We start from the raw sequence: 9,599 nt of genomic DNA on the forward strand, positions 1-9,599 counted from the left end.
ATTAACTTAGAGTAGAAATATCAAGTTAGAAATATATTAGAGATGGAAAATGTCTGCTTTTGTCCTAATTTGAAGAGAACCAACCTGGCAGAAGTTCTCATCAGCCTCCACCCCCTTCTGAACCCAAATTCATCAATAGCACTGTAAGGCAACAAACATATTTTTTTTTTCCTAGAAGGTATGATTATTTTCAAAAGCTTTCCAATTCTTTTGGAATATTTCTTAATGTATTAGTAAACATGAAGTGGATTAATATTTCAGTTATTTTGATTGTGTCAAGTTATTCTCCAACTATTATTAATGCTATCATAAAATTCAGCAGTATCACTAAGAAGAACACCCTATTTTTGTGACAATCAAAAGACAAAATATGGTTGTTTATACTATAGTGTTTAATCCTTTAAGATATTATGGTGAGTCACATTTCTATATTTGTTTAAATTAGATTAGTTATTATTTGCAATATTTTGCCTATATTTCTTATTCTCGTCATTACACAAAAATGCAAGTGAAAAGAATTTACATTTTCAAATAGTCAATTCATTTTTGCTTATTCATATAGAAAAAATGTAATAACACTGTTCGGGATGGTTTTTTTGTTGTTGGTGGTGTTCTTCAGAGGAAAAGTCACAGATTTGTTCTTTAAGAGCTATAGGACTGACAGCTTTCTGTAGCTGGAAGTTATTATAAATTCTGAAAGAAATAAAATGTACAGCTGTCTTCTCCTGGTTTCATAATTATTTTAAATGACAAGACCTGTGCCAGCTTTCTTTTTTTTTCAAAGAAGAGTTATTTAAAAGAATCGTCCCTTGCCAATTTTTTCCACCTACATGTTGACAAATTTCAAATTCTCTGATAAAAGTATTAGTATAGATGTTACACTTTAAAAGAGCATTTGGTAGACTAAGAATAAACAATAAGTATACTTTTCAAAAAGTATAGGCTTGCTTTTATAATTACATAAAGAGACATATCCCAATAGTAACATATTTGCATGTGCTTGGTGCAAACCCATTAAAATACCTCATGCATTTCTCGTAAATGAAATTAATTTCAATCCTGTCTTATCACTCTCTGTATAACATACCGTTCCGTGTGCAGTCCAAGAACAGTAGCTCTCCTGAGATGCCATTCCCATTCTAGTACAGAAGACAGTGCTGGATATAACGGGGTGCTGGAGCTGTTCTTGAGAAAGGAGGACCTTTTCTTTGGAAATGTCCCTGTTATCAAAAAGATGACTCACCTCCTCACACTGACAGGGGGTCCACCATTCCAATCAGAAAATATTAGTTGAACTTAACTCAAGATGAAATAATCCATTCCAATGACAAAAATAGTTTTTCTCCCCTCCTCTCCCCTGGGGAAAAGCAGGGACCACAAATTCACATCACCCTACCATTTAGAAGTGCTTCAGAATCAGACTGAAGGAAGATAGTCATTATCAAGCTGTTATTTCTTTCTACATTGTGACAACGTGAAGAGGGATCATCACAAGAATTCTGGCAAGTGTAATTAATAATCGAAGAAATGACAGAATGACTACAATATATCGATTATGAGCCTTATCTTCAAAGATAAGTAACCTTGTAACTTACTTCCTAAGTGATCTTTTAAAATAATTGCAGTGTTTTTCAAAAGGTGTCTATATAAAATTTATGATAACGTTTGGAATTAAATTTTGGAATTTCTTGGATGAATTTTTTTAAAAAACTGATGTTTATACTCACGTGCAGGGATCTAAAATGCATATACTTAAAAATGAAAAAATTTAGAAGTTAATTTTCTTCTGCACTTATCCAATTAACTTAAATGACCAAAACTGCCCTTTATACACTGCTTTTCCTATCAAACACACTGCTACACACAGAAAAAGCGCAGAAAATCTTTTTATAAAAGATATTCATACTCATATTCTCTCTTCTTCCTCTCTTCCATTTCTTTATCTATCTTCTTTTAATTGTGAGGCAGAGACCCACTAGACCCAGTTATAAAATAGCTGATTATTCTGAAATAATACGACCCTGCCCTGGGGCAAACTAAATCATATCATCCCCACTCCTGCCCAACTTCTCTAATAGAAGTCAAAAATATTCCATGACATTTGAAAATACTTTATGAACAAACAGCATCCCAGCATCCTACAGTAACTTTCGCATAATTGAACATGAAAATACAAGTGTGACTACACACACACTAGTTTTGTTTTAAAACACTTCATTTTCAAAAGGGATAATCTTTTTTTTTGCAAGCTCCAGAGTAAGCCAGAGGACTATAAACGTGGGGAAAATGATTGTTAAAACTGCCACATCTTCATAAGTGATTACCAACTCCTTAACTTGCAAAAAAGAATGTAACCATAGTTTGGGAATATGACACTGTACTCGACATCGCTCTTTAACACATTAGACCCAGTTACTTGGATTTCTCATTGAGGTCGTAGAACTCAGTTAAGACTGCCACCTATCACAAACTTGTTTAAAGAGTCAGTACTACCCCAGCCCTCATTCCTCTAAGGTTGCAAGAGTATCAACAGGGCAGTCAAGTTTCCTTTTTATTATCACTATATGATTTGATTTCAAACATTTCCTCATATGACTTATGAGCATGTTCGATGATACTGACATTAATTTGCACAGTGACTTATTTAAAGTAGAAAGAAGCATATTTGAGTAGATTACTATCTTTTACTAGAATTCTAGGTAGCTATTTAATGACCCAGTCTCCTGAGTTATTTAATCAAAACCATTAAAAAATTTATCAAAATTCTTTCAAATGAATGAATCTTACTGTACTTTTGATATATGGAATATATATAATGCTGTATCTAAAATTGATTATACATATATTCCATACACCAAAAGTACAGTAAGATTTTACATAAAATCTTAAAGCATGTTTGTATATTCTAATTGTTGACTAAATTAATGCTTTGAAAAATGGCACTTTAAGTGCATTATTTTAGCATTTAAACCTGTTTTCAACGAATGTTTCTTACTGGAAAAACACTAATTCAATGTAAATAATCTATCATTACAGAGAAGAAAATTAAAATATAATAAACATAAAGCCTACCAAGTTTTTTTTTTCCCTCCTGAAAGCAAAGAACAATGTCACTGTGGGGACTTTATATGTTTTATAAAGCAGTTACATTTTTATTTAAAAATCCTATACACTGTAGCTGGATTACAATATTTATCTATATTAATCTTATATTCTATGCTTTTAATGTTTTATTTTACTGAGTCTACAAACATGTATCACAGGAAGCAATATGATATGGACCAAAGCCAAAGGAAATTTTAATGTCCATGGTCTTTCAGAAGAGAATAAAAAGCTGATGAAGCTAAGGCCGACTAAACATAACTAAGAAACACGAGCAAATATCACAGGGACGATAACATTTACCATCTTTCCAGGTTTCCAAAGAGGATAAAGAATTACCCCCTCATGCATTACCTTTCATTATAAGGATTATACCTACCATCTTGTGAAATAAAGTTATAACGCATACATAAGATGGAGAGCTATAAGAAATCCTTGAAAACCTCAACCAAAATGTTTCTTATATACAAAAAAGGGGGGGGGGAACACCGAGATGTATGTTTATAGTTTTATAGCTTAAAGATCATAAAACCCTTTGAAGAGCAAGAAAATACACCTTGAGGCATATAGTTTTAGGGGGAAAAAAGGCTATTTTAGTTGAAAATGTATTAACGAATTGCTTCCTCATGTTTTATATAATTCTTAGAGAAAGTTCAAATGAAGTCCCAAAAAGATGTTTTACTTATGAGAAGCAATATTTTGAAACTCATACAAGCCATCACACTTGTTTGGAAACAAATGACTTTTTAAGATGTAGAAGTATTACTATCAATCACCAACAAGTTAATTCTACATAATAAGGCAGGTTTGGATGCAAACTGATCCATTGTGGAATGCTGTATCTAAAATTGATTATAACAGCACTCAAAATGAATGCAGCCCTCCAAACCACTTCTTTGCTCAGAAACATTAATCTCAATTAGAAAGAGAGCTTCATAATGGTAATGCTTGGTATAAAAAAGTATGAAATAAATCAGTTTTTATAAGACAAAACAATTAATCAGTTTTGAAACTAAGAAATTTTTTTTGGTTGTTTTTTTGCACAAAATTTCCATCAGGACTCTTAAAACAGCTGATATCTCCAAAATCAGGTTTTAAATATGTCCTAAAAGAAGCTTGTATCAGATACTTTTTAAGACTTAGTTGTTGAAACTTTTAAGTAGTCTTGCATTATTGTACTACCTTTTCAGTACACTTCTTTACTCTGAATACATGTGAAATGGTTCTCTGGAACTATCATTCTACTTAATAAAACAAATATGAACACTGACGTTCACTGAAGATGCAAAGGGATGTATAATTTGTTGTGAGTCAGGGTAAAAGTTTGATAGCAAATCACTGCATTATTTCCTGATACAATCTAAGTAAAGAAAATATGGATATTTGACTATCAAATGAAATACGGAGTAGAGAAGTAACAAGCTATTGAACATACTTAACAGGTTTCTACAGCACATCTTCAAGAAAAGGGCAGACAATTCATTAATGGTGCTGAATACATTGGTTCACATAAGTATAATACCTTGATGACATTCCTCAGCCACCTAGAAATCAAATTTTTAAAGGATGAAATAAAGTTTAATAGAAAGGAGGTAATACATTTATTAAAATAATCAACATTAATAAAGTAATTAAGTTGTCTTTACTGTGGTTTTATAATAGTCTATGACCGCTTTCTGACTTATTTCCCGGTACCATTCTAGGTAGGATAAACTTCAGCATTTCGAAACACACTTTCACAGCTATTGCAAAAACATCGTTGTTTTTTTTTTTTGTACATCAAGTTCAAAGTTGATCAAGTATGTCTCATAGGTGACTCTACTCACAATAACATCCATACTCTTTCACCTGGTTTCTTATTGCCTGACTCTTTACAAAGAGAATAATTACTCTTGGCTCACAGAAGCAAAGCTAAGAAAGGCTAGCTTCAACTTGATAACTGGATTATTATTGTTTAGCTAGGTTTTCTTTCCGAATAAATTTAAAACTTTTCACTCTATTTAGGTGCTTTCTTCTATTCAAAGATAAGCATCCTCATCTTTCTTTGTCTTCACCCTAATAAGCAGGTTCCCTTTTCTAACCAAAGACTCGTGACACGCCTACAAGATCAGAGTAAGAAAACCTCTATAATTTACCTAAAACATTTCTTTCAAGAAAATAAACACAGCCATGCAAAATGATTCAATTTGGAAAAATAACTAGTCACAATTCTACTATAAACTTATCTTCTTTATTTTAAATATTCAAGCACTCCTCATTAGGGTCGATGTTCTCTGCTAACGTTAATGTACTGGCATAAGATACTAATATGTTTTCCAAATTTATAAGCACTGGCACAGTTATCAGTATATAAATACATTTTCAATACAAATTGTATAGTATATGTAAAATATATCTGTCTTACTCAAAGGAACTACTTTTTCTTATAATATGTATTCTTTAAAAAAATATCTAAAATAAAATGTATTTTCTATTAAGGAAAAAAACATACCTTTGATTAAGACGAATATTAAAACTCATGTAAGAAAAAAAAGGCAAGATTTTTAAGAAAATGCAACAGGAAGAGAAATACAATCCTGAAACACACAATAGAATAACTAAACTCATTATGAACCCCTATCTTTGAAGAATTTAGGAATAATTTGTGAATGCCATGACATTTTAAAGTGGGATTAGCAAGTCTTATTACTGAACTAACCTCTCACTCGTAGAGCAAGAATTAAATATTTGCTCTGCATTTAGAATCACAAATCGAAAGTTTCAAGGCTCTTACAAGAATTTCATATTTTAGGAAATACCAGCTAGAAATTTTAGATAATTAAAAATGTATTAAGGAATATACAGAGCCAGACTGTTGGTGAATTTGTAAAATCTTTTGTTTCAACCATAAAATCCATAATGAATTGTATACAGTTACTCTCAGTTCTAAATTCTGTTTCTAATATGCTAGAAAGACTACAAATACTTCTCCAGATAGGCAGTTGGGAGGCAAGGGTGGAGACGTGTGCATCGTATTTTAAACAAATTCACTAAAAGAATCAAATCAGCAAGTTCTGTTCAGCTGCAATACCACCTTTACGGGTGTACTCTTCTAAGTTTTCCAAAGGTGCCAGCCCTATCTTGTTTTTCCTTATGACAACAGAAAGGAAAGGTAATGCCTGAACATATTTCTATTTCTAGTGAAAAGACCACCCAGTGGATGATGCCAGAGCCTACAAATGTTTGACAAATACATTGTCAGAAGATAAGAAATAGAGTATTATACAGAGACAGTCCCACTCTCTTGTATCCCAGCTGTCTGGGGCCATGTAAAAAGTGCTTGGACAGTTCTCACACTTTAAGTTTCCTTACTGTTACCCCAAAGTACATGGAAACTTTTCTCTCCCTTTAGATTATAATGCCTTCAAAAAGCAAATGGATTTGCTGTATTACACAGTAGAATTACTTGGAACCCTTTCTCTGCAATAAGACTTAGTAGCAGGTTACCATTACAACTAAGGTGAGTGTTCAGCAGAGATCAGACCTAGCCCATTTCGATGTAAAATATTGGAAGTTCCTTCTAATCCGTTGTAAAACACGATACAGATTTCGAATGAGTTGCGACTCTTAAATCTGTAATTTTTTTAAATGTCCACCCAGTTCAGAATATTTATTTGTTTCAGCCCCATCACGAGTTTCCAGATCAAGTTTCAGTCGAGATCCACCAGTCCACAAACCACCCCAACCCCTCGTTCTCTTTCCTTCACTCCTTCCCAACTTGGCTCCCCGGTAGTTAGAGAAGCCTCGTTTCCACTTCCCCGGGAAAGTGGTGACGTCCCAGGGCTTCCCGCTCTCTGGATGCCCCACAGGATCTTGTCAGACACCTTCTCAGAGTACGTGGTTCCCCACCGCAGAACTGGGGATCACTCAGATCACAACAAGAGAGGCTGGGCTCCCTGCCCCCACTGAGCGCCCAGCTTCTGAGCTGCCTTTCTCGGGGAACCGGGAGCCGGGTGGTATTCAGGGCGCGGTGCCCAGCTCCTCGGGAGAGAGGCCCCGGCGAAGTTCCCACCTGAGCAGGCAGCCAGAAGTGTCAGACGCGTGGGAGGGGCGGGGACACAGAGGCCGGGAGCTGGGAGGCCAGACCCCGGGAGGCTGCGCGCTGAAGAGATGCTCCCGGGCCACCAGGGCTGGCCAACTTGCCGCTGCCTCTCAGGACAGCAGAGAGAAACGCGCCGCCATCCGAGGCTCCTCCGGCCCGCCCACCCTCCCGCTCCGGGGCCGCAGCCGGGGCACTAGGACCACAGAAAGGAAGGAGGGCGCGCCGGCGGCGGCACCGCACTTACCGCGCTCTGCTCGCCCGCGCTGCCCGCTTGCTCCCCGGCCGCCACCGCTGCCGCGTCCACCCGAGCAGCGCGCGCACACACAGCACTTGGCCAAATTCAAAGGAGCCGGGCGCACGGGGGGAGGGGGCCCAGCGCCGGGAGCGGAGTGGGGGAGACTGGGGGAGGCTACAGGGAGGGGGAGAGAACGGCAAGTGTTACAACTTCCTTCCCTGCCCACCGCCGGGCCTCGGGGAGGGCAGCGCGCGCTGAGCGCCAATGAGTTCACTTTCTTTTTCTCCCCCGCGCTCTCCCCCTTTCTGTTCTCGCAGGCCCCTCAAGTCTCCTGCTTGGCTGCTAAGGCCCGGCTGGAGTTTTCGGTTCTCGGCCTCGGAGCGGGAGGATGGAGGCGGTGAGGGAGGAGGAAGAGGGAAAGGTGAGGAGGCGAGCGGGGCGCTGTGCCAGGGAGCAGCATCCAGGACCTTAATTGTGTGACTTGGGGACGCGCCGGGCCGAGTGTGCCCGAGACCAGGCGCGTACACGTGTCCGTGTGTGTGAGTGTGGGAGAGAGGAGAGGAGCCTACCAGGCGCTTCCCCCAGTGCGGATCGCGGGAGAGCCCAATCCCAGGGCGAGCTGGACCGCGCTGGGATCATTTATAATCCTTGTCTCCTCCGCTCCGCCGCTCGTCAAGATGACAGGTACTTTATTTCTTCTTCTTTATTCAAAAAAAAAAAAAAAAAAAGGGATTCCGCGTTTACTGCCTTTTTCTGTCAGATGGGATTTGCCGGACTGAACCACGTTCGCCGCCCCTCCCTCCCTGCCCCCTCCGGGCCGCGTCGGTACAGGGAAAGCACCGAGGCTCCCATGCTGTGACCAATCAGTGCATCTACTACTCTTGCCGTGATTTAGGGGTCATCCATGAATAACACTTCACGCTGATGAATGGCTCTTGCCGGCTTTCGGCTCTGATGAGGGGTCTGCCCGCCGCTGATTGCAAACACTAGTGAACTTACAGCGCCATTCGAAATTCACACGCACCAACAAAGTGCGCGGGTACGTGCAAGGGGGTCTGTTCTTTTCTTCTCCCGGTGGCAGGCAGGAGGAGGAGGGGGAGGGGGCGGGTAATTGCTTTGGACCTAAGTGGAAACGCTTGTACGTGTAATCAAGCCTCTAACCTTCTTAGAAAACTACTTTTCTTGATCTTCCATAGGGTGGGCATTCCAGGTCAGCTGAGTCACCCGAGGAGGTGGGAGTGCAAGCCACTGCCGGGAAGATGGATTCGGAGGCAGAAGGGTGTCATTAAGGATTTCCAACCCCAGTAGGCGGCCCGTCCTTTACACGACCTCTGAAAATGACCTGTGCCTTCCCTTCCAGAGTGTCCTCTCCTCCGAGACTGAAAAGCGCAAATGACCTTCGAAAGGGGAAGGGGACTCTAAACACTCAGACTTTCTTACAAGCCCACTCGGCACTGTCGCGGAACAAGTGTCCGCTCTCGGGTTCAAGCACCAGGACCACCTACAGGCACGCACTGGCCAGAGGACGGGATCCGGAGTCCTCTCAAGTGTCCACACCTTTCTTTCTCTTCCCACCCCTTCTCTCCCTCCCTCCCGTTTCCTTCAGATTAGCTGCCTTGACTTTGCTTGGGAGGAAATAAAAGTTTACTGCTCTGCACAAGACACTGTCACTTTCTGCACATTTAAGTTCCCTCTGAAACTCTGGCTCCCGGCTCCGCAGCCCCAGGCCCCCTGACGTGAGGTATGGCCGCAAGGGGTAGCTAAAAGTCGGTGGCTCCCCCACTTTGGAACACTCAACCCCGTGACCTTGGCAGAGCTGCTCTGTCTCTTCGACCCTCTGGAACCTGCAGGCACCTTTCAGTTCCGGGACTGGGCGGAGGCTGGGCTGGGTGGGGCGTGCGTGCGCGCTTGGGAAGGACTAGCGCAGGTGGCTTCTTTAGGGGCGAAGGAGCTTATCCCCCCCGGGGTAGCTGATAATCAGTGTACCCCGCGGCCCGGGCTGCCGCAGACGTGTCTTTGGAAGCGTAGCAGAAGGGCTAGTGGGCTCTGAGCCTTTCTATTCCACCTCCCACCCGCAACTTCAGAGCAGGAGATTCCACCAACCTGCACCGAACCTCACTCAGGCCGGAAGGAAATACGCTTGCGTTTGTAACTAAGTGCAGAACAAGAAAGAGACGAAGC

General features: G+C 40.5%; 1 protein-coding gene and 1 long non-coding RNA gene across 9 annotated transcripts in view; one reads left to right on the forward strand and one right to left on the reverse strand.

The window, feature by feature from the left end:
* The window catches only part of TENM3 (teneurin transmembrane protein 3), a 586,180-nt gene extending 578,636 nt beyond the window's left edge, over positions 1-7,544 (reverse strand). For all 7 annotated transcript variants that reach the window (XM_033104318.1, XM_033104317.1, XM_033104313.1 and 4 more), the window contains exon 1: positions 7,428-7,544. The gene's annotated coding sequence lies outside the window, so the exon portion shown is untranslated. The remainder of the gene's footprint in view (positions 1-7,427) is intronic.
* Positions 7,545-7,614: 70 nt separating this feature from the next.
* On the forward strand, positions 7,615-9,073 carry LOC117021332 (uncharacterized). Of its 2 annotated transcripts, none has more exons than XR_004422847.1 (3): positions 7,615-8,102; positions 8,179-8,457; positions 8,615-9,073. It is a non-coding gene; the product is annotated as an uncharacterized LOC117021332 (long non-coding RNA). The 2 variants fall into 2 exon arrangements; XR_004422848.1 differs by having other exon boundaries at positions 7,678-8,102; positions 8,314-8,457.
* The last annotated feature ends 526 nt before the right edge of the window (positions 9,074-9,599 follow it).

This window comes from Rhinolophus ferrumequinum, chromosome 4, assembly GCF_004115265.2.
Source record: "Rhinolophus ferrumequinum isolate MPI-CBG mRhiFer1 chromosome 4, mRhiFer1_v1.p, whole genome shotgun sequence".
Taxonomy (NCBI): Eukaryota; Metazoa; Chordata; class Mammalia; order Chiroptera; family Rhinolophidae; genus Rhinolophus; species Rhinolophus ferrumequinum.